This window comes from Solanum lycopersicum, chromosome 5 (assembly GCF_036512215.1).
Source record: "Solanum lycopersicum chromosome 5, SLM_r2.1".
NCBI lineage: Eukaryota > Viridiplantae > Streptophyta > Magnoliopsida > Solanales > Solanaceae > Solanum > Solanum lycopersicum.
Genome location: NC_090804.1, coordinates 50795590 through 50823075, shown reverse-complemented (window position 1 = coordinate 50823075; position 27486 = coordinate 50795590).

Here is a 27486-nt window from a genome sequence, read left to right as displayed (position 1 = left end):
GTGAAACACAGTAAATGGCCAAGTGCATTGGCATATGATGAAATGAACATTTACGTAATAAGAGGAGATAACTATGAAAAGAAAAGGTGCTAATGTTAATGAATGTGGTGACAACATGAGATGAGGCAAAATGTAAATGATGAGAACATTATAAAATGAGCCTAAGTAAATCTTAGCGAAACGTACTCACCTATGAGAGTGTAAGATAATGAAGTAAGCAGTATCTATGAACCTCTAATGAATGTATTGAGCTTAACACACATAACACTAATGATGAGATTAGAAATCATCTAATGAGATATAATGTCCTCATACTAGAAGTCAGCTTACATGACGTATGAGATGAATGAAATTGAACTTTATACTGATCTTCCATAAGATAGCTATGAGCGGTGATGCCTTCTTCAAAGAAGGTTGGAGGTTCGCGTAACTCTCATGAGATGATACTTTCCGGCTTTCCAAGTATTGGTTTCCTTATATCTTATAGTCTACAAACCTATACAACCAAAATAATAATCTGGCAGGGTTAAAATCACATTTACGCTAGCATGTTGGGTAACATTGGCCGTTGATTCCACCTCTTTTCGGTTTGGGGAAGACACTGCATTTCATGATGCTCACATCATGTATGTCGGTTAAAGTTAAAGTTGCCATTTAATGAATGAGGATAGCCTTAAATGATGCACATAATTAATGAATGATACCAAAGGTGTTTGGATAGAATAATCAAAGGGTGAGTTAGATTCAAGTAATGACATTAGGTCATTCTTTGTCGTTTCACAACGAACGTAATGACTGTTTGAAACTACATCTTAGGTATACTTGGTGTTTACACTATCCTATGGATGAGATGAAATCGAGTACGTATGAATAAACGAAGTAGACTCTGTATTTGCTAATGAAGACTCCCTAGTTGAGGTTCTAACTGTTGAGCCCTCATTTCTGGGATGTCTTAATGATAAGTCCATGATTCTAAATCTGGAAATCTCACTAACAGTCCTAATCAAATTTAGAAAGTTCATTGACTTTCCTAATAAAAATTCGGAAACTTCCCTAAACTCAATTTGGTATGTCCACCAACATCACTCCATAAATATAATTTTAGGAAAAAGCTATTATTTCTCATGCATGTTCGTGGTGTGTGATTGCATATACCCATACATAGTACAAGTGTTTACTAACTCTATACAAACTCAACTATTTTAGGTGTAGGCACAAGAGGATGATAGAGCTACACGATCATCGATGCAGTTATCTGCACGTCCGGCACTCATATGGTTTAGGTAGGTCCTCATTCTATCGAGGATGCTACTATTTTATATTCTAGCTTAGATTTAAAGTATAGCTAGTGAAGCATATTCCAATAGAGTTTCTTCATTGTTTTTATTCAGACTATGCATTGGTTTCATTTTTGCAATTATACACTTATAAAGAATTAAACTATTTCTTTCAGTTGCTTATCTCTTAATGATAGATAGTTGATGGTGAAAAAATATTAATTAATGAGATTGGTTTGCTAATTTATTAAGAAACAGAAAGTTTCAAATTTTTCGCAAAAATTAGCCTATGTAAAGTAAGAATGACATAAGTTGACTTGTCTGCGACCTCAGAGAGGTCAATGACACCGGTCTCGTGTGGGGTCTAGATTCTGATCGTGACAAAGTTTGTATCAAATCACTAAGTTATATACCGAGTAATTTAAGTTCACAACAATCACATTGAGTAGTTTCAATGTTATGGTAGTGAAGTGCACCACTATCCTTGATTAGAGACTCTATGATGCTTAGGAATAATTTCCCTTTTTCTAATCTTATCATTCTTTTCCTATTGGCTATGTTCTTTATGTTATGATCATTTCTAACATCAATCCTTGTTGTTTTTAATATAATGAACACTAGGAGAGCTAATGGTCAGAGGAGCAGCTGCTAAGGGTAATTCGAATCCACCCCAGGATGTATCTGAAGGAGTGGCCATGCCAGTTAACCTATGTGGATTGACTGATGCTGAGGTGAGGGAATCCATGGTTCATATGGCACAAACTATTAAGATGCAGGCTCAGTCTATGACTGCTCAAGTGAACCTGTAGGATGTTCAGGAAGAGAACCCACTGGTTTGCAGCATGGCTTACAGGTTGCGAGACTTCACGAGGATTAACCCTCCAATATTCACTAGGTCTAAGATATCAGAGAATCCTTAGGAGATTATGGATGAATTACATAACATTCTTGTGGCTATGGGGATTCCAGATACTAAGAAGGTTGAGCTGGCTTCCTATCAGCTCAAGGAAGTTGCACATACTTGGTGCAATATGTGGCAACATAGTTGTGTTCATGGTGGAGTTACAATCACTTAGGAGTTTTTCAAGACATCATTTCTTGAGAGGTTCTTCCCTAGATAGATGAGGGATGCCATGGTTGAGGTTTTCATCAACCTTAAAACCAGGCTCTCTGACAGTCAAGGAGTATTAACTGTATTATGTTTAGCTATCAAGGTATGTTAGTTTTCTTAGTATTAATAGAAAGAATGAGGAGAGTACAGAGCTTTGTTGAAATTATCAAGGTATGTTACTTCCCGGTGTTTCGAAAAGCGGGGACGAGACGAGCAGGTTCCTCACAAGAGTCAATGAAGACCTGGCCGAAGAGTGTCGGTCTGCGATGATCCTTGATAATATGGACCTTTCAAGGTTGATGGTTCATGTCAAATAAGTAGAGGAAAACCGCAAAAAGAAAGGTGCTCGTGATGTTAGGAGTCCTAGGCCTTTATATCAGGTAGGACCAACCATGGAGTCAACAAAAATACTTTTGGCATCCGTGAGAAGCCTAGGTTCAAGAAGGGGCAACAAAGAACTAGGAATTCTAACTCTCACAGGACTATAACACCTAGAGGAGGTGAACCTGAGTTAAAGAGGGGAAATGGAGGTGAGATGGAGCATCCTAATATAAAGTGTGCTAAGTGTGGCCAAGCTCATAGTGGAGAGTTCAGACAGGGCACAAATGCCTGCTTCGGTCTTGGTAAGAGTGTACACATGGTAAGATTGTCCACAAAACAAGGTCAGGTTTGAGGTAATGCTCAGTCTAGGCCTAACCCATAGAGTGGAGCAGCAACCGAGCCAATCAAGAAGAACTACGCTTTCCCTTGTGACTCATCTACTTTCTCTAACTTTTGGAAATACTACCTTAATTTCTGCATGATCCTATAGTGTTTAGTACGCCTTTAAGAGAATGTGTACGAACTGATAGAGTATAGAAGGATTGCCCAATAGTTGTATGTGGTAGGACTATGTGTGCGGACTTCTTTGAACTACCCATGCATGATTTTGATGTCATTCTTAGGATGGACTGGCTTTACATATGTTATGATTTCTTTGACTATCGTAGATTAGGATGGACTGGCTTTACATATGTTATGATTTCTTTGACTATCGTAGAAGAGTGGTTAGATTTCACATCCCCAATAAAGAAGAGTTAGTTTGGTAGGGGTACTATTCGAGTCATTCTAATCCCTTGATTTCAAATCTTAAGGCCAATAAAATGATGTCCAAGGGGTTACTATGTAATTTTGTGAGTGTTAATGATTTAGATCATGAAATTCCTTCCATAGACTCATTGTATGTAGTGAATGAGTTCCTAGATGTGTTTCCTGAAGATTTCCGTGGAGTCCCTCCCCTTCGGAAGATTGACTTTGGTATCGACTTAGAACCTGATACTAAACCAATCTCAATTCCTACTTATAGAATTGCTCCAGCAAAACTCAAAGAGTTGAAGCTGCAGTTAAAATATCTCACTGTTAAGGGTTTCATTTGTCAATTATATCCCCTTGGGGCACTCCGATGTTGATTGGAAAGAAGAAAGATGGGACCTTATAATGTGTATCGATTATCGGCAGCTCCACATAGTCATTACATAGAACAAGTTTCCACTTCTCTTAATAGATGACTTGTTTGAACAATTCCAAGGGTCTAGTTTCATTTAAAAAATGTATCTTCATTCATGGTACCATCAACATAGGATTAGGGATGGAAATATTCCAAAGACGACTCTTCATAACCGCTATAGTCACTATGAGTTCATAGTAATGCCATTGGTCTCACGAATGGACGTGCTGCATTTATGGATATCATGAACGGGATCTTACGCAAATACCTTGACTCTTTCGGCATAGTATTAATTGATAACATTCTCATATTCTATAAGATAAAAGAAGAGAATGAAAAACATTTGATACAAACCTTTCAGTTACTTCGAAATAATCAAATATATGAAATATTAAGCAAGTGTGAATTCTGGGGGAGATCAATGACCCTCCTGGGTCATGTTGTGTCCTATCAAGGTTTAGCGGTGGACCCCAAGAAGACTGAAGCTTTTAAGAATTGGCTAAAGCCCCTTACTCCCACTGGCATCCATATCAATCTGGGATTACATTGTTACGACCGCATGTATGTGGAGTTCTTTTCATCTAATGTTGCCTACTGATAGCGTTGATGAGGAAGAAAGCCAGGTTTGAATGGAGGGATACTTGTGAGAAGAGTTTCTATGAGCTGAAGGACCCACTTCCTTCAGCCCTTGTGCTTACTATGCCTCAGTGTGGTGAGAATTACACTATTTATTGTGATACATATACGGTTGGTTTGGGTTGTGTTCTTATGCAAGCTAGTAAGGTGATAGTCTATGCTTCCATACAACTCAAGGTTCATGAGAAGAATTATCCCACTCATCACCTTGAGTTAGCAGTTGTGGTGTCTTCACTAAAGGTGTGGAGGCATTATCTGTATGGAGTGCATGTGGATATGTTCACAGACCATAATACTCTCCGGTACATGTTCACATAGAGAGAGTTGAAACTACATCAGCAAAGATGGTTTGACTTGTTGAAGGATTATGAAATGAATGTGCACTACCATCAAGGTAAGGCTAATGTTCTGGCTGATTCTTTAAGTAGGATGAGAATGGAGAGTATAGCCCACGTTGAGGACGAGTAGAACGAATTGGTAGAAGAGGTACACAAACTTGCCAGACTGGGTGTGTGATTTGTTGAATCTACTTGTTGGGATGTTTCAGTTCATCCTACTTCCGAATCATCCTTGGTAGGTGAAGTGAAGAGGGTCAGTATCTTGATTATGTGTTGATTTAGCTTAAGGAATCAGTGTTGTTAAAAATTAATAAGTCTTTCACTTTTAGAGGTGATGGAATACTTAGATACCCGGACAGTCTGTGTTTATCAAGTGTGGATGATTTGTTGACCAAGAATGTTGCAGAGGCCCATGGTTCAAGATATTCAATACATCCAGGTTCCACCAAAATGTATTATGATCTTAAGTTGATCTATTATTGGGATGGCATGTAGAAGGACATTGCAGAATATGTGGCTAAGTGTCCTAATTGTCTGCAGGTTAAAGTAGAGAATCTTCAGCGTGGTGGTCTGATTGTAATTATTGAAGTTCTGACTTGAAAGTGGGAGGCTATTAGTATAGACTTCGTGGTTGGTCTTCCGAGGACTAGGAGGCAGCATGACTCCATATGGATTATTGTGGACAGATTGACTAAGTCTAATCCCTTTATATATGTGAAGTTTATCTATAGAGCGGAGGATTATGCGCGACTCTATATTGATGAGATTGGGAGGTGATATGGGATTCCTTTGTCTATCATTTCAGAGAGAGGAGCTCAGTGTACTTGACATTTCTACATATCTTTCAAGAAAAGCTTGGGCACGCAGGTGAAGCTTAGTACTACCTTTCATATTGAGACTGATGGTGTGTTAGAGCGCACCATTTAGACATTGGAGGACATAATGAGAGCGTGTGTGATTGATTTCATAGGTAGATGGGATGACCATTTATGTTTGATAGAATTCTCATATTACAATAGTTATCATTCAAGAATTGGGATGGTACCATTGCGGCACTATATGGTAGGAGGTGTAGATCTGCAGTTGGATGGTTCGAAGTATGAGATTCATCCATTTTGGTTCAAGATATCAATCATGAGGGCCATAGAGAAGCTTAGAGTGATTAGGTACATGTTTGCTACTGCTTATAGCCGACATAAGTCATATGTATACAATAGAAAGCAGCCCTTAGAATTTAATGTTGGTCACCAGGTTTACTTGAAGATATAAACTACGAAAGGGATGATGAGATATGGTAGAAAAGGGAAGCTGAGTCCGAGGTATGTTAGGCCATATCAGATCCTACAACGTGTGGGTGACGTGGCCTATGAAAATTCATTGCCTGCGGAACTAGCTTCTGACCATCCTGTCTTTCATGTCTATATGTTGAAGAATTTCCTAGGTGATCCAGCATCGATTCTACATGTGAAAGGTTGGGGGTCAATGAGGACTTGTCCTATGAGGAGGTACCTATTTAGATCTTAGATAGACAGCTCAAGCGGCTGAGGAACAAGGAGATTGACACAGTGAAGGTATTGTAGAAAAAACATATTGTTGAGGGTGCTACGTGGGAGGATAATACCGACATGAGATCTTGATACCCTTATCTTTTCAGCACTTGAGGTTAGAATTCGTACTCTTAAGTCTATGTTTCTTTATCTCTCCATATTTTTTTGTTATTGCCTTAATGTGCATAGTGATTATGTTATGATACAATTGGCACTACAATATGTACTGATAGTGTCATTCGGGGATGAATGCTCCTAAGGGCGGGATAATGTAACAACCCTAAAAAAATGAATAAGATTAATAATTAAGGTGTCAACAATGCTTGTGATTAGACCAAGGTTCACACAGATTGATACGCACAGAACCAAACCTCAGAACCCTTAATACGACCAATACAACTAACCTGGGGAGTTAGTTGAGTTTGTAATGATGGAAAACAAGCAAGTAAGGCTCTCAAAAATGATGATTTAATCGAAGGAGTCTTTATGGGACATTAAAAAAAATAAATCTTATGTTTAGAGGGCCCATGGTTAAAATGGTCTTTTCTAGTCCAAGGGTAAATCGTAATTACCCAAGGAATTAATTAATTAATTAGTTAATTTAATTAAAGAACATATTAGGCTCAGGTTAACCCCCAAATGGTCCATTCCACAAGGGCAACTATAATTGAGCTCGAGCCCTAATGGAAGCAACAAGTGTGTGATTTAATTGATGTTTATAATCTGATATTTTTAACAGCACAATGGTCCTTTAACTAAGCTAATGAAATCTGGTTTTTTATTTAAATTCATAAGGAGTCCTAGTTTGACTATTTTCAAAACTAAAACTCCTATATTTAGACTACTCACTCACGATCACTCTCTCACATTTCATACTTCTCTCTCACGTTGGTTTCTGCCAAAAACAACAAAGAAATGAATAAACATTAAGATTTGTTCACCCTTGAAGAATTCACATGAAATTTTAAGAAAAACAAAGTAACATAAAATGTTAAGGCAAAGAGAAGTTGGATGTCGAGTGGTGTGGATTTTGAGGAAGCTTGGACTGATTTTGGAGAGGGATTTGGGCAGCAAATCCATCATTTGAACATCAATTAAGGTATGGGTTTCTTTACTATTTGTTCCTTTTCCCAATAGACCCTTTAAGATTCAAGATATTCATTTCGAACAGTAGGATTGTTCCCCCTTTTGCATTTCCCTGTCAGTAGCTCCCATTGAACTTTTTGGGTATGTTTGCTAGTAAAAAGTAGGGATGAAATGTGTTCTCGTGATTTTTATGTTTAAGTCAGCATGTTCAAAATTGTGTGAATAATGATTATGTTGTTCAAAATGATGTGAAAAAGGTGATGTGTGTGCAACGTGTGGAAGTAAAGTAGTAACTGTTTTGGGACGTGTAAAGGCATGTTAATTCTTGTATTCTATGTGCTAAAGTTGTGCACAAAGTGATGTTCATATGGTGTGATAATTTACAAATTTTGAATGAAAACGCTTGACTAATGTAACTACAAACTATACCTAACAATGCACTAAATGCTTGGTTAAAGGAAGCTAAAATTATGAATAAATTTCAATCTTAGTGTACTTTAAAATTCGTTAAAAAAGGGGGTTGAAATCTGGAAATTTAATACATTTAGAATGGGTGAGGCCACAAGGATTCAAACCAGAGACCTCACCCTTTGGCTACTAGATTTCTCAAGAAAGGAAAAGAAAAAGGGTGCTGCAAGATTCGAAATTTGGTCTGCTGGGTTAGCAAGAAGAGAACAAGAATTAAAATAAATAAATGGGAGGCATGGGAATCGAACCAATGACCTCCAGGTAGCGAGTGAAGGAAGGGAAAGTAATGAAAGGAAAATGTGAGGCGTGGCAATCGAACCCACGACCTCAAGGCTGCAATGGAGAATGACAAGATCAAATAAGAAAACAAAGTGAGGTTGTGGGGGCTCGACCCCACAACCTCACTGATAAAAAGCCTAGCCAAATGAACTTAACAAAAAACATAAGCAGGCTGTGGGGGTTCGAACCCACAACCTCCCAGTGCTCTAGAGATAAAAGAATAAAATGGAAGAGTTTGTGGTGGTTCAAACCTAAAACCCTTCACCCAATTTAAGACGGAAACCAATTAGAAAATTAAAGCTATAAAGTTAATGTTGTTGTTCAATCTTGAGTTCCAATGTCATGGAGATTAAAAATAAAATCAATGAAAAATGTAAATCCTATCCTAGTGATTCGAACTTGGTTTACCTTGCCCAAACATCCGTATTAATACATAAGTCATACGTGAACAAAATATCGAAGAAAAATGATACCTACTTAGATCGAAATGAAGATCGTGGCATATATACAAGATACATAAGTGTTGTACTAAATAATCTTAGGAATGTATGAATAACATAACCAAATATGAATGAAGCCCCATGGCTTGTTTTTATAGACTCATAAGTCTAGCATACATTCAAAAGTAAGTGAACCTAAAATGTATGTAAGTAATGATGAATCCTAAAAGGGTTGAGTATGAGTGCAAGATACACTTAATGGACAAGTGTATTGGCATATGATGAGATGAACAATAAAGTGATGAAATGACTAATTAAATGATGAAACCCTAGAAGAGTTAAGTAAGGGTGTGAAACACACTAATCTTCCAAGTGCATTGGCATATGATGAAATTAACATTTACGTAATTAGGGTGAGTAAATATGACAAGAAAATTTAGTAATGTTAATGAATGTTGTGACAACATGAGATGAGGCAAAATGTAAATGATGAGAACAATCTTAAATGATCCTAAGAAAATGTTACACAAACGTACATACCTATGAGAGTGTAAGAGAGTGAAGAGATCAGTCTCTTATGAATACTCTAATGAAGGTATTGAGCTGAACACACTCAACAGTAATGATGAGATTAGAAACCACCTAATGAGCTATGATGTCCTCATACTAAAATTCAGCTTACATGACGTATGAGATGAATGAAATGGAACTTTATACTGAGCACCGATAGGCTAACTATGAGCGGGGATTCCCTCTTTTCTGGAAGGGTGTAGGATCGCGTAACTTTCATGAGATAAGACTGTTTGTCTTGTCGGGTATAGTTCTCCTTTTATCTCCTAGTCTTTGAACCTATACAACTAATATAGGGATCTGGCGGGGTTAAATTTTCATGCACGCTAGCATGTTTTTGGTCATTTTGGCAGGTGATTCCTCCTCTTTTCGGTGTGGGATGACACTTGATTTCATGATTCTCACATGATCTATGTTGGTTAAAGTTAAATTTCACAATGAATGAATGAGGTCAGCCTCAAATGATGCACATAATCAAAGGAATGATACTAAAGGTGTTAGGATAGGATAATCAAAAGGTGAGTTAGATTTAAATAATGAAATTAGGTCATTCTTGGTCATTGCAAAACGAACCTAATGATTGTCTTAAACTACATCCTAGGTATAGCTGGTGTTTACATTGGCCTATGAATGAAATTAAACAGAGTACATATGAATGAATGAAGCAGACTCGGTTTTTGCTAATGAAGACTTCCTAGTTGAGGTCCCATCTATTGAGACCTCATTTCTGGGATATCTTAATGATAAGTCCATGATAATGAGATCTCATGGCATATGAGCGAAAGATATTAATGAAGTTATATGCTACATGCAAAATATGTTGTATGCTATATGATATGTGCTATGTGTAAGTGTTATGTGTTGTGTACAAATGCGAAAAGTATTATGATGTATGTTATTATTAAGGAATAATTTTCTTATTCATAATCTAGAAAGCTCACCGACTTTCCTTATCCATATTTGGAAAGGTCATTGACTTTCCTAATTCAAATTCAGAAACTTTCCTTATCTCAATTTGGCAAGTCCATTGACTTGACTTCCAAAAATAATTTGTTAGGAAAGAGCTATTATTTCTCATGCATGTCTGTGGTGTGTTCTTGCACATACCAATACTTAGTAAAAGTGTGTACTAACCCTACCCAAACTCTACTATTTATAGGATACTACTGTTTTATATTCTAGCTTAGTCTTAGAGTTGAGCTAGTGGAGCATGTTCCACTACCATTTCTTTACTTTTTTTATTCAGACTATGTATAGGTGCAATTTTAGCATTTATACACTTAATAAGAATTGAACTATTCTCTTAATGTTATATACTTAATGGTGAACAAATGCGTATTAATGAGAATGTTTTTATCCGAATGTTACGAAACAAAAAGTTTCATCTTTTCTGCAAAAATTAACCTATGTTAAGTGAGAATGACGTAAGTATGCATGTCTGCGACCTCTGAGAGGTCAACGACGCCGATCTCGTCTGGGGTCTAGTTTCCGATCGTGACATAGGCGACCTAGATGTCCAGAAACTAGTCGTATGTGTGCTAGTGTGCCATTGTATGTTTTCCTTGTGTTTAAGTGTTTTTTGAGTCGAAAGTTATAGAAAAGGACCCTAGTTAGTAGATGGTCCTGTTTATGTTTGAAAAGTCGGGGCACGACTCCCCAAAGACCACCCTAACTGTCCTTAGGAAAGAATAAAAGTTTAGCATGATGCTTCAGAAAAAGTTTCATTTGATGACTATGGTTGACGCGTAGTAGACTCATCGATGCCCAGTCCATTAGTCACCGGTTTGTAACCGGGTTGGACCAGTTAATCTGGTACCCCTTTTTAAACAAAAAATTAAATATTTTAATTATTATATATTATTAAATATTTATATTAAAAACTTCAATTGAAAACTTTAAAGTTTATATAAGTTTGAAATTGAATTTAAACTTTAAAGTTTATATTGAATTTAAAATTTCAAATTGAATTTAAAGTTTTATATTGAACTTAAGTTTGAAATTGAATTTAATGTTTTTTAAACATTATATTAAATTTAAAGTTTGAAATTGAATTTAAATTTTTATAAACTTTATATTGAATTTAAAGTTTGAAATTGAATTTAAACTTTATTTTTTATATTGAATTTAAAGTTTTTATTTACACTTTTATTAAAATAATTAAAAATTTTATTTATAAAATGACATGAATTAAAAATAATTGACTATTATAAAAGAAAATCATGGCGAATAACCGTATATTTATTAAAATAAATAAATTATATAATACAAATATTAGAATGAGAATAAGAGTACCTAATTTAGGAGGAATTGAATAGTAATTATTATACTAACAATTGCATTTTTAAAAAATTATTTTTGTAAATTTAGTATCATTTGAAAAGAACGATTTTTTGAAAATTTCATTTGTTGTTCTTCTTCCATTTCTTCCATGCCATCATCACTATTCTCACCAAAAATTTCATCTATTTGGTCTTCTATTTGGCTACTTCATTGTTGTAGTCCGGTCTTTGTTCTTTCGGCATTCACCCCATCTCAAAACAACACATATATTTCCAAACTATCCTTTTCTAATGAATATCGATGATATCCAATCATGAATCTCGCTGCACTAAAGGATTGAACTGAAGCGATCGATGATGCTTGAATCGCTAGCACATCTCGAACAATCCTAGCAAGGGTCGGAATTGATTTTCACGATTATTCCATCATATTAATATTGTAGGTTGAAGTTGTCCTTCTTCATGCCTAATCTTTTCCCTGGCCTGGTTTAAATATAAATAAAAATCAATATTAGTAGAAGATTGAAGCTCAAGATATTCATCCATTCAATCATCCGTATAATCACTTTTAGGCTTAGAAGATTAAGGTTCAACTATTGGAATTTTTTTCCATTACTTTATATGCATTATATAAATCTCTAACTTTTTTATAAATGATACTTTTACATTGTTCAACACTCGGAGATTCATCATCTTTAATTTTTAAATTTATATAAGTATTTTCAACCATTCTTTCAACACTTCTTAATTTATAATTTGGGTTGAAATTAGTAGCAGTCAAATAGATTTGAGGAATAGGGAAAAAATCTTTTTGGAATTTTACAATCATAAAAGCAAAAGAATCTTTAAATTGTTCTTTTCCTTTATATTTAGCACATTCAGATGAAATAGCACAAATGTTTACTAAATCCGAAGAAATAGTAGGATAATATTAACCAGAACATGCATTTGTTGCTCTATAAAAAACATTTAAAAAACCAACCAGTTCTTTTGTATTTTTCCAATCTTCAAAGACAATTCTTAAACTCGATCTGCATTATGAGCGTTAAAAACTAATTGTAGCGGTTCTTGATAAACATAAGCAACTTGAAGCTTTTCATATAAAGAATTCCATCTAGTGCATATTTCTTTTGGATTTTTTCTTTGTGCAACACAACATTTATTACAACGATTTTTAAATTCTTCAATTCTAGCTTTTACATTATTTTTAAAAATCCAATTAAAAGCAAGTCTAGATGAACAATCCATGTAAATAAAATCTCTAAGTTGTTCTTGAGCTTTCAACAATGGAGATTTCCAGAGAGGAATTTTTTTGACAGGGAAAGTCTAATGTTTTAAAATGACTTAAAATAGGTGTTTTAATATTTTAAACCAATTATATAAACCAAAAGTTAGATTAAATAATTGACTAGGGTCTATTTAGGATGTATGGTAAATTTTCCATTCACCCCCTTTATTTTTCAGCGTGTAGGAGATAAACTGCAGACTGAAACGATGTGTGCATTAATGGACCGACGTTTAAACGATGGTGTTGTACCACACATTTGTCGATGGTGACTGATGCTCCCTTTTAAGGGTTGACCACACACTCAAATTTTTTGAGCAACGCATCTAATCGAGGGGGCATCGATTCATCACGAGGTGTCATGCATGAGTCGTCGACTGCACACTGCCAAGGTAGTATGTAGGCAGTGATTGGGTCCTCTTGAAGGACCCTTTAGAAGTCTTTGGAGAGTCGTGCCAGGATATTTTGAACCTAACAACGATTATAAACATTTTAAGGTCCTTCTCGATATATTTTATCATTAAAAAACATGTCGCAAACATACCAAGGTACACTAGAATACAGTAGCACGTTCTATGATGTTTAACCTCAAAATCACTTAAAACAATATATGCATATTGTAAAACACTTAATTAGCATATTATTTACTTTTTTATGCACATGTGAGGCTCTAGACACCTTAATTAATTTTGACAGACCTTCCAATATCCCTCACATGGCAACATTCGTTCTCGAATGATACTTGAGTAATTTAAAACACTTCAAAGGACTTAGTGAACCATAGAGAAATTCACAAAATTTAACACATCACCACATAAAAGTTAATGCACTAAACTTACAAGGAACACCAATTCCGAACAACGTTTGCACTCTATGCAACACAAGTAAGTAAAACCTTTATTTACTCACTCCTTAATGCATCAAACACATAGGCTCTTGTCATGTTCATAACATGAACTTCCTTCTTCTATTAATAACATGGTCTTTACATATCATATCTTTAATATATCATCATTCAACAATATTCAAGTCTCATATAGGCTTGTTAAATATAACCAAGAAACAAACAATCATGAGTAATGTAGATCAACGAGGATCTTTATCATCTACTCATAGTACATATAGATCCATGTATAGTATTACAATGTTTTGTTATGATTGAGAATGTATCTTCTTCTCCTTAACATACTCACATGTTATCATAAATTTCATATACAAGCAATGCACAGAGGTCATTTTATTTTAAAGAAAAATTCTCAACTTCTCACCAAAGCATGCTCATATTTCCTTCCTAATGCATTCCAAATGGTAAGTCACACAACACACATCACAACAATAGGATGTCATTTCACAAAATTTTAATTTCTATCATTACAGTAGTCTTCACAATGATGCATCAGTTAGGGAAAATTCATTCAATTTATAGGCATACATCAAGGACATTAGTTAAACATAGAATAACATCTCAAGTGTGAGCCTACATTAACACTTCCCATGTCATTGAAGTCAAATTTTTTTATGAAACTCATTATTTTTTATTGATGGATTAAAACAACACACATTATAAGTGACAAATGCTCCTTACATTATCTCATGAAGTAAAATGCACAACTAAAATATCAAGATGCACAATCTACATAAGAAAACATGTATTTTATCAAAATAATTTTTGATGCAACTTAGAACATTAAAAACATGCATAAAATGGTGTCATTTAACAAATGAACAACATATGGAGAACATGCAACTTGTACTTATGCGCAAGATTCCCATAATAAAAAAGCTAACAGGTTTGTAACACTTTAAAAAATCCAAGATCTGTTCTAGAGCCTAACATCAGCTCCATAATGTCTAGACACTGTTTTAAGGCCTTTTTGATAAATATAGGTCATTTAGGAAATCTAGGAACTAAAACGTTCAAGAATGTCCATGACGTCCAAAAAGTATTTAAAGGAGATACAAGCGTGCCTTACCCAATTTGACACGCTTTTAGGAGTCGAAAAATGATGAAAATTAGTTGAAAGGTGAATAACATAAGTTTAAGTATATTCATGGTTGAAATATACGGGTACTACTTCCCAAGGAAAAACAAAGTTCCCTTGAGGAGGACCTTTGCAAGTGGAGTCAAACACCGCATGGTTAGTGTGAACCCAGGAAAGGGCATCGATGAGGCGTGTATTGATCGACGGGGCGTCGATGCTATCCATCATACAAGAATTATCCTATTTGTTGGATTTCATCACCTGCATAATATTTGACAAAAATGACAAGTGTGCAGCACGGAGGAGGGATCAATAGTCGACTCACAGACGAACCGTCAACGAGGTCTCGTCTATGAGGGTCCAATTTTCATGCATGTTTTTACTTATTCTAAAGGAATAAGTTAAGAGTTTTGGTGGTTATAGTTATTTTTGGAAGTTTAATAACTTCAATTAACCCCCATATAAAGACCCCAACCCCATTAGGCTAATGAAAATTCTCGAAACAAAAATCTCTCCCTTCTCTCAAACTTCTCTCTCTATTGGAAGACACCACAGAAGACAAGCAATGGGGAGGTATTTGGGGTATGTAATGGTACAGTTTCACCATAAATTCTTTATAAACCATTGATGAATTGCATCTAATTCACCTTTGAGACCTCTTTCCTCGAAGAGTTCATTCAAAAGTATTTTCAAAAGTTTAGTTTTCATGTGGGTCTTTCTCAATCTCTAAAATTATGTTATCAATTCTATTTTGTTTATTTTATTTTTGGATATTATAAGTGAATTAACATATATTCTAACTTAATTATTATATACGTTTACTGTTAGGTGTAGTTTGTAAAGATGACACTTAACCCTTAACCCTAGGTTTGATCCTAATAGGAATTAGGTTGTATTAGGTTCAATTAACTTTGTTATTGGTTGAATTACTACTAGATGATGTTTTTACATTAATCATTAACAAATTTGGGTCATTGGAAGTCTTTCATGCTAGTTCTTTAGAAGATAATCTAGGATATAAAGTGTGATGTTATTTGACCTAAGTATCTTGTCTTAAGCTATGATCTAATATTAAATTGTGATGTAGTAGGTTTATGGTAAGACCTTGATGATAAACTATGAAGCAGACTTGTTATGTCTTATGATCTCAATCATTTACCTCATTTTATGGTTAATGTGATTATATCATGATGTTTTATTGTAGTATGACTTTTATTGTGATTGATAGGGTGGTATGATGTGGAATTAAAATTCCTTGATTATGATTATGATGTGGTATATTAAGGTGTAAATATTAAAAGGAGGTTGAAGGATTTACCAATGTATCTTATCATGATATGAAGATGTTAATGTGATAAACTCACAAATTTGAATTATAATGAAATGATTTAAACTCGTGCAATTCTTATTAGGCTATTCATAATAATTATTATAGAAGGGGTATACTCTATGAACTAAACTAGCCTATAATTGATAATAAAGGCTTAAAGATATTTCAAAAAGGGACTCCAGCTTAGCAGCGAGTGAACTAGAGTGAGGAGTGTCCCTTCCTACATATGGATGGTAGGATCACTAATATACTCTTGAGATTGGACACTATAATGCCTATAGAATAAATAGGGTTTTAACTATATCTATTAGTTCTTGAACTATGTTTCATCCATTGGAGTACTAGCTATTGGATCCACGTAGTTTCTATGTTTCATGCTTTTGTACTACCTTTGCAAGTAGTCCATCTTCCTTTGGTGTAGGGTTTTATGACACCGAATTCCACATTACCTCATGTGGTCTATGCCGGTTAGGGGAAGATGTTCCCAAAAGAAAAAATTATCTAAAGGATTGAACATTAACAGAGATAATCTAAGGGGTCTAGTTTAGTATCGGTAGGGGTATGAGACTCTACCTAAGAATGGCACTACTTAGCCTTGATGGGAGTCTTAGTAGGATATTCTTATGCATCATTATGCTTATAATTCTACATGACACGTATATTAGATGAACATGAACATTGTTTATACTATTTGTTGATTAGTTTAGTTATGAGTATGTGTTTGTTTATATTGTTAAAGTTAGACAACATGTACACCTAAATATCTAGTTAAGTGAAGTAGGATATTTGTAATGATTCTTGTTGGGTTAATTGACTGAGTATGTTTATGGAGATTTACTAGGTCATTCCACTTGTTAACTTGATATGGGTTCATGGGTATTGTCTTTGTTTTGTTATGTTGAAATGTACTCCTATAAATGATTTTTGCTAAAATTGCTTCATGATTGGGTTACTTGAATAAATATTTTCAACTATATGATATGCAAGTTGACTTGACTATTCTTGATGATATTTGTTTGGTAATGTACATGGTTAATAGTTAGTGAACATGTCCTATGGATTGGTATGGTCTTTTTTAATGTCATTAAGTGTCTTTAAAGTAAATTTCATATGATTAGGAAATGTCCTTTTTCCCAGCATGATTCCAAAGTATGTGTACATATGGTCCCATACTTATTACATGTGGAATACTTACCCCTTTTCTTCCTATTCCCCAGCATTTTAGTTTCCGATCGTTGAAGTGCTTTGAAGATGGCTTGAAGAAGGCTCTGATCTCTCATTCATTACAGTAGGGTAGGTACTTATTTTCCAAGGGCGATGCCAGTATCTAGCTTATGGAGTTTGCTTTTTAGTGAAAGACTTCTATGGTCCTGTCTTTACATTTAGTATTAAACATTGTATAGCACATGTGAGGTATTTTTACTTGCTTTATAGAGTATGTCCATGTTCTTAAAATAGTATTAGATGATTATGAGATGAGACGACTATTATGACTATTATCTCTATGTTATACTTTATATACTTATATGCAATAAAAATAGAAAAGTATGTAATCTTCTTATATGAAGTTTCTATATATACTCGATATATATATGTTATGTGTATGTATAATTCTATGTAAACCTCCTAAAGAAGTAATGAATAGTTTTAAATTTTCCACTACATTTTACCTATGAATGTAATGATGTAAGCTAAGAGGCTAGTCATAGTCCTCAAAGAGGCAGTGATGTATGTGGTGTAAACCGGGACGTGACAAAGAATTCTTTCGTTTCAAGATTGAGTAGAATAGGAGGACAAAATAGGAATTTATACCACCTTACTACTCACTTCATCATCACCCACATAGGGTAAACCCTTTTAAGAGCAAGTTATCTTAATTTTAAGAGAACTTTAGCTTACCAATCTTAATAGCTAAGCACATCATCCCTCTATTGGGAGCTAAGCTCATGCACACTCTCAATTAACATCACCTCAAAGTGATTCTCAACCTAAAGATGTTCAGGGGAAATCAACATACGCAAAACAATGGATCTTTCAACCTTACCATCCAGGTGCCTTGTCCACACATAGGGTAAACCGGATCACATCATGCCTTTAAACACAAAGGTCAAGGCATAGGCACTATTCATAACATCACATAAGTCACAAACTCTATTTAAAACTCATTGAACATATCATAACATCATACTATTTTTACCTTAAGTCTTTAACCCCTAATTAACCCTGTATTAATACTTGGTGCAATGTATGAATAGGGATCCATTCCACAATCAACACTCAATCATCACATTAACGCCACAAAGGAAACATTCACACAACATTCATTAACTTAAACCCATACTTTCACATAAATATAACATATCATGAGACACATACTTCACATATGATCCAACATACTTCATGAACCACATATAAGACACATTCCAAGACAACATACAAGTCAACGCTACCAATAACATCATGAGAGGCAATAGTGAACAATAGCATACTTGGACTTCACATCATAAAGTAACACCTTACTTATAATGTCAATCTAAGCCTACTAGTGCAATGTACATTTGAAGTCCCAAAACCTCACATATACTAAGTAAACTCACAAAGAGACGATAAGCTTATCACTTACTTTATATAATAACATAACAAGTATAGACTACTTCATACATACGAAGTAGACCTTCATCATATAGTCAATAAGACAAACATTATGCATAAAAATATAAGGTGAATACCATAATACCATTCATGATAGACACACACACCCACACAAACACACACACACACACACACATATATATATATACATATATATATACATATATATATACATATAGAATAACTATCTACAACTTCCTTCAAGAGTTACTTGTGGAATGCATAGGTAGGTTCATTACTCTCACTTCCACTAAGAAACATGTGCAATGCATAGGTAGGTCATTACTATGACCTACACTAAGGAACTTAACTTAGTTTATCCTAGTTAGAGTTAATTACTTTACATCCATTTTCTATTTTAGTTAGGGAAACTTTCCCTTAACTGATACTAGACCATTTGAGTAAAACATGAAATCTTGTGACATACAACCCCACACCAAAAAAAAAGGTTTTCTACTAGTGAAGGTAGAACCATACATGGTAGATTATCTGTATTGATCCACTAGCTTTTTCCTACGGGTGCACATAGTTATGGAACTAGGAGATTGTTACTCGAAACCTTGACCTACTCGACATGGAGGATTCCATCTCATGAGAAATTTGTGAACCTACCTTCCATACTAGTTCGGACACCTATCATTATCATGTTCACTCAGTGCTAACATTCTTTTATTGAAAAGCCTTTATTAACTTTACTTCTACAACAACCCGGGAGTATAACTTAAAAGTTATGGCATTCTCAAGTTACCACACACTGTTTTCATCCTCTTGGAAGTCTAACACAAGTCTCTTAGCATTAATTCATTGCATTAACATAAATATGATGGATAATTTAAAACTTCTCCTAACACATCATATGCTAGAATATCACTTCATATATAAATATATATATGTATATATATATATATATATATATATATATATATATATATATAAATTTATGATATCATAAGTACATAGTAAGACTCCAAGTCTCTTTTTCCATCTTAGACTCAACATCAATAGAGTAGAATACAAACACGTCCCTAAGAAACATAAAATATAATCTAAAGTATTGAATAATTTGAATAACATCTTTGGCATAAAAAATCATTTTATCGTAATGATACAATTTATTGAACTCGGGAAACATCTATCCAAACTCTTCACTTAGGAGACACCCTCTAGAAATTAACAGCTACACTTTTGTGTAAAAAGATGAAGAAGAAATGTATTAGTAAGAGAATGCATGATGTATGGAAACCATGCAAAAACATGCATTTAAAGAGGACAATTCATTTGATATCATGCAACTTGTATTTTTAGAAAACTTCATGAACATTAGGCGTATATAACAACAATGTAGTCAATATACATAAAGTAGGCATGGATAATATTAATAATAACACACAAATCCATTGATTAAACTTTGATGAATATTCAGTGCATAAAATAAATTAGTTCTATTTTAATCTTACTTCATTCCTTAAGTAACCCTCATGTGCAGTTAGTACAATGTATTACATTGAAGTCACCTAAGATAGTCACTCATAGATACACTCATAAACACAAAGACTTATGTTCACAAGTCATAAGCACATCATAGATTTCAATTCACATTAGGACCATCACCTAAGACAACCCCCAAGTTACACTACTGCAATATGTAGGTAGAATCTCATAATACTACTTCAACCAAGTGTACCTAAGAAATCACTATAGGCTAGACATAACATACACAACAAGTCATAAAAACATCATTTGTAACTAGACATAAGACACATACATTATAGAATCATATACATACTCTTTCATTTACTACAACCTTAGTCATAATTAATTTAGACCATATCATGAGTAAAACACCATCACAACTCCTTCACAACCTTATTTGTGGAATGTACATATAAAATCCCATATCGCCACATATACGAATTAAACTCATTAAAAAACCTTAACTACCATTCACATAAATAAACATAATTCATGTTTTGATATAGTAATGTAATTTAACATTAATTCATACAATTCAAATATAAATTAATATAAGTGTTACTAGCATGAATGTACTAATCATATCCTTTATTTGAGTTCACTAGTGCAATGCATAGGTAGGTTCCATAATCCTACCTATTGTAAGAAACCTTTTCAAAGAGTTGTGATTGGACAAGTTAATCTTATCTTACTTAATTTATTACTTTGGGACACATTGTCATAACAGACATAGGCCATATGAGCTACATGGATATGTTGTTCTCCTCCCACTTCGAAAAGAGAGGGTTAACACTTCCCTAACGTGTAACAAATTCTACATAGCTATATAGGTGAATCTAATAGTTATAACATATAGGGGAACATAGTTATCGAATATTGAGATTGCTTCTAGAAATTTTGACTTACTAGCATGAAGGTTTCCATATCATTAGACAACATCTATGTTGGGAAACGTGACTTGCTAATATTAAGGTTATCTTGTGAGAATTCAGACATACTAAATGTGAATCCTCCACTCTTATTTGTCATGTTCACTCGGTGCTGGGTTAGAAATCCCAATTTTGATATATTTAAGACTTTAGTACATTAGTTCATAAAGAAGTCTTTAGAAGATTGCTCCTTCATACATTATATTGCTTAAGGATTCTAAGATGATACCTTCCTTTTATCATGGACCCTACTTCATGTGAGAATGTCCTTTCACATATTCATACAATCATACATGGTGTGTGTGCATACAACATGAGATCTACCTTCACATAACACCTCTACTCACAAATGTTCATAACTTCATTAATAATATACTTACATGCATAGACATAGGTAATGATGGATAGAAGAACTATCCTTTCCTTAATTATCATTAAGCTATCCAATTTATGAACATTCATGAAGTGGGTGTGCATGTTGGTCAACATGATCACATAATGGCATAGCATAACCTTAAGGAAGCCACCCTTTAAAGATCACAACACATGTACAACATTCCTCATGTCTAAACTTATACACACATTAATATTATTAAGGACTATAGACTAGACACACTAACATCACATCATAGGAGAGAGGAATATATTCAATATTAGAATAAAAGACTCCTATCATAGTTTGATCACACAATCAGATAGAGTTCATATAGGTAAGGGTCATGCTATAAGAGTATTCATCTTCCATAACCATCTAAACCACTTTGAACCCTAACATGATCATCATATAAACACAACATCATCCACACACCTAGATCATACAACTTGTTTGCAAGACTAAACACATAGCTTCCCATAACATGAACTCAATTAGACATGATATTAGGATCAACGATGCATCCTGAAACTTTCTAAACATGAGATCAGCATATCAATTAAACATTCATATAATAGCTTCTATACCATGATCATCACATATAAACATGTAAAAGAATGTAAAAACCACCACCATAAATGGACAATATTGATCATCAAATTCAATATACATTTTAAGCTAAATAGAGGAAAACAGGTCAAATTACCAAGTCTCCAAAATAATGCTCATTTTGATCAACTATACATATTCATAAGAAGTTGATATAGATAATACTATTTTTAATTATATATACAATAATCGAATAAAAATTGATAATTTAATCAAGATCACAAGACCCATTACATGTCATATTTTGAGACGGTAGAGAGATCATGAGTTTTTATTTAAATTGGATTAAAATCCATGTTTAAACCATTTATTAATCATAAAATCATCATTTGGATGCTTTTGAAATCACTTTTACAATGAACCCATGAATAGTTTGAAACATCGTATTTTTGACTTAGAATTTTGTTTGAAAAAGCTTTTGAAGGACTAAAATAGATGAATGGTTAACTAAGGATGAAGGATTATCACATATTATACATTATAAAGACACTAAAATAGTAGAACAAATATCCATGAATCCACCTCCATACCTTGTTCTTGAGCTTGGTGTCCAACGGAGGTTTGAGAGAATCTGATAGAGAAGAGAGTTTTGAGGATTTTAATTTCTTAATGGTGTTGGGACTTTTGAAATGGGTTTAATAGTACATTAAAAAAGTTTATAACTGACAGCAAAAGTTTAAACACCTCCATACTTATTTGGACATTAGACATGTCAAACATGACTTTAAAATGACACAACCAAATCTAGGAAGTGATTGCGTGTCGCGGAGGCATCCCCTAATCTTGCATCACACTATTTTTGAGGAAGTGAAGCCTTATGTATCTCTCTTGATGCATAGTCAGACCAAATTCTAGGCGCTCGATTCGATATAGCCTTCACATCTTGTTTATGCATGCTACCATTTGGCATCTTCCCTGTCTAATGTTTGGGTCCTCCTAGGGTCACTTATATTGTTTTTAGACTCCATACAACACATAAAAACAAGGCAAACATACAATATTCAATGCACCAAATTTACAAGGAACACCAACTTCATTCTATCATGCAACTAATGCAACAAAATCAAACATGGATTACTGTTTCATTTACTTCGATGCTTACAAGTTTTTTCATACTCATTACCATTTGGAGGAACTACCTTATCCATATTTTAGGCACGCTCATTGTTTCATAATAGAGTTACACATACAATAGATTTCACTTGCACACATAGGCATAATTCACACTTTAACTCATAATAAATTTAAGCAATTCATTTTTTTGCGCAAGAATCATTAATAATGTAGATTAAATACATCCTTAAAGTCTATAAATAACACCTACAAGGTCATATATGAAATTACCATTTTCAACTTTTGCTCAAGGAGGAACAACATTCTGCTAGTAACAACATACTTACGTTGCATTTTAGAGTTCACAGGGTCATTTTAAGATGGATTTCTTTACTCTAACCCACATTATCTTCATACTCTCTTCCTTATGAAGTAAAAATGGAATCTCAACCCATACACATCACAACAAATAAGATGTTATTTAATAAATTTTTTTATTTTCTAGAATGACACTACATTTCATAAACATGCATCATTTAGGAAAGTTGGTACAATTAAAAGGCACACATTGATAACTTTATCTAGACATAAATCACTTCTCAAGAGTGCTCCTACAAAAACACTTCGTAAATTATAAAAGTCACACATCTTTAAAGGTATTCATATTTTCTTACTAAAAGAAAACTTAACACCTCATTATTGGGCCAAAACACCCTCATATCAAAAATGTTATCAAGCATGTTCATCTATCCACCTCATGAAGTTGAATGGACGCTTATCATATCAAAAGGCACAACAAAATGAGAAACATGCAATTTTATCAAAATCCCTTTTTCATTCAATAATGATCATTCAAAACATGCATAACATAGTGTAATTTAAGACATGCATAAAATATGGAGAAAATGCAACTTATACTAATATGCAAGACTCCTATCATAACAAGCTACTTGGGAACTCTTGGGTTTCAAGATTTAGTACGAATAAAAGTAAGGTATATCTATAACCTTACCAATCACATCATCATACCCCACTTAGGGTACACCCATTTAAGAGCTACTTATTTCCTTCTAGTGAACTTGGACATACAAATCTTTCTAGTCAAGCATCACATGTCCCTTTTGGAATCAAGCTTATGCTAGCTTTTCTTAACCTTACCTCCGTCAATTTTATTAGAAGGAAGCATTTCCCTCTTAGTTAATCACTCACACTACACTAGGTGAGGAATTCAAGATGTAACAAATGAGTAGGTTACTCAGTCCACTCTATAACAATCATTCAAAATGATTACTAAAATAAGAAAGTTCAAGGGATCTCAACATGGAAACAATAAGGAAATCAAAATCTTATAATCGATGCACATTATTCCCCACTGGGGTAAGCATAATCACATATTCATCACCTCTTCGCTTATTGATCAAGGTCAAGGAAGTCAAAACCAAACCTACATACTCCTCACATAAGAAAGTTTGACATTATTGAATGTATTTCCACTCCCAATTCCACATCAAGGAGCCTACTAACCAAAACCATTAAGAGTTACACTTCACGTACCATTTAGCCTCTAGTTTTTCACCTAAAGTAAAAAATAAAAATCAAGTTAGGTCACACTACAAAACAACATTAGGACTTAACTACACAATGAATACAAAGAATAATTCCATATCTCATAAACTTTTACCATACTGTTATAACAAGGGTAGTTGTTTCAGATTTAACCCTACAAGGGTCATCGACTTTAGTGAAACTTCCAACCAACAATGCCTAGGTACAGCCTAAGAACTTCCTCAAATGACCATACTGAAGATCAAATATAAAAGACGTCTAACCACTTTAAAGTAGGTCAACACCAATTTTTCTACTTCTTTTTAGAGTTAGGGTTACATACGAGCCTCTAATCATTCTCAGACTAAGACATGATCCCAACTAATAGAATAAAACCTCTTTCTCCCTTTCTCCCACTCTTAGAATAGTTCTACAATTGAACTAATTTAACTAGTCATAAGAGTTCTTTCATTAGCTACAATACTTCACAACCACCTGATAAGGTTAAGATCCCATCGTCCCTTCTGAGAAGAAAGTCTACACCAAAGACTTCAACCCACACAAGGGCAACTATGGGGCAATTCTCAATTAACAAGGAAATATCATTCATTCATTACTTATCTCTTTTCAGCAAAACATTTCAACCCTATCCCATAACATTACACTATAATCCTACATAACCATAATTTCAACAATAGAATCTCTTAACAATCTACAACCATATCATATCATACTTTTAAACATAATATCTCAATTCTCAAAACTCACATATGGCCATAAAGGACATCTCATAAACACACCAATTTATCACCTTTACATATACTTGTTAAGCCATAAAGTAAAAGTAAGCATTTAAAACTTGCCTTTTGTCCGTTAAGTTTGAGACATCATACTTTCTGAGCATTCACATCTAAAAGACCACCGTAAAATGAAACATAAGTGTGAAATCATAACGAGCTACGTTCTATGACACGACACAAGAGTAGTAAAGAAAGTAAAACTCTATCGTCCAATATCCTCTTGATCTTAGATGTTTCGCAACTTACCACTGACAAGAGACACTCTATTTGACATGGACGTACAATACTTTAAAAATCAAGGAAAATTTTCAAAACATTACTTTCTCATACCATATTTGTAAAGACCCGAGAGCATACCCTAAAATTATGATATTTTTAAGAAAACCCTATTAGCATTCATTCATTGCATCAAACATAAAATAAGCGGAAAATATAAAACATTTCATACCACATCATATGCTCGAATATAACTTCGTATAAATAAAAAATTCATAAGTACATAGTTAGATTCTAAGTCTCTTTTGCAATATTAGACTCAACATCAATAGAGTAGAATAGGGACACGACACTTAGAAGCATAAAATTTTATCTAGACTATTGCATAATTTTAATAACATCTTTTACATAGGAAATTCTTGAATTGTAACGATCCCTATTCTTGAACTTGGGAAACATCTATCCAAGCTCTCTATTTAGGAGACTTCCTCTAGAGACCAACACGTAGACTTTGTATAAAAAAAATGAAGAAGAATGGTATTTGTACAAGAACTTATCAAGTATGGCAACCATATAAAAACATGTATTTAAAGAGGACATTTTATTTGAAATTATGCAACATGTCTTTTTATTGAACTTCAACATTGGGACATATAACGACATATCGTTCATATACATAAAGTAAAAATAAATACTCTTCATACTAACATATAAAGCCATTAATAATACTTTAAGTTATATTTAATACATACAATACATTACTTCTCTATTAATCTTACTTCTTGCGTTAAGTAACCCTGAATTGTACATAGTAAAATGTTTCAACTTGAAGTCCCCTATGATAGTCTCTCATTAATGCACTTCATAAATACAACAACATATGTTCACAAGTAATGAGAAAACCATAGACATCAACTTCATATAACAACCATCACATAAGAAAACCCCCAAGTCACACTAGTGCAATGTGTAGATAGCATCCCATAATACTACTTCCACAAAGTGTTCCTATGAAGTCACCCTAGGCAGGACATGACATACTCAACAATTCATAACACCTTCATTTAAAACTAGATATGAGGCACATACTTATGAGCATCATATAAGGAATGCTTCATATACTACAATGTGAGTCATAACTCATTATATCCATATCATAAGTAAACCACCCTCACAACTACTTCAAAATCCTACTTGTGCAATGTACACATGGAGTCCCAGATACCCATATATACTAAGTATACTCATTTAGGATTCATAAGTGCAATTCACAAACATAAGAATAATTCATGTCTTCACGTAGCAAAGTCATTTAACATGCATTCAAACGATTCATTCATAATATCACATAAGTCTTACTTGCATACATGTACTAATATTATCCTTTCTTGGAGTTTAGTAATTTAAGCATTGTAGGGTCCATTGTCCTACCTATAATAAGTAACCTTCTCAATGAGTTGTGATTGGACCCCTTAATATTATCTTAGTTCATTTCTTACCTTGGGAGACATAGACATAACCAACATAGACCATGTGAGCTACCTAGAATCTGGTGTTCTCCTCCAACACCGAAAAGAGAGGGCTAACACTTTCCAAAGGTGTAACTAATTATACATAGCTATAAAAATTGATTTAATAGATATAACCTATCGGGGCACGTAGTTATGGAACATGTAGATTGCTTCAATAAACCTTGACTCACTAGAGTGGAGGTTTCCATCT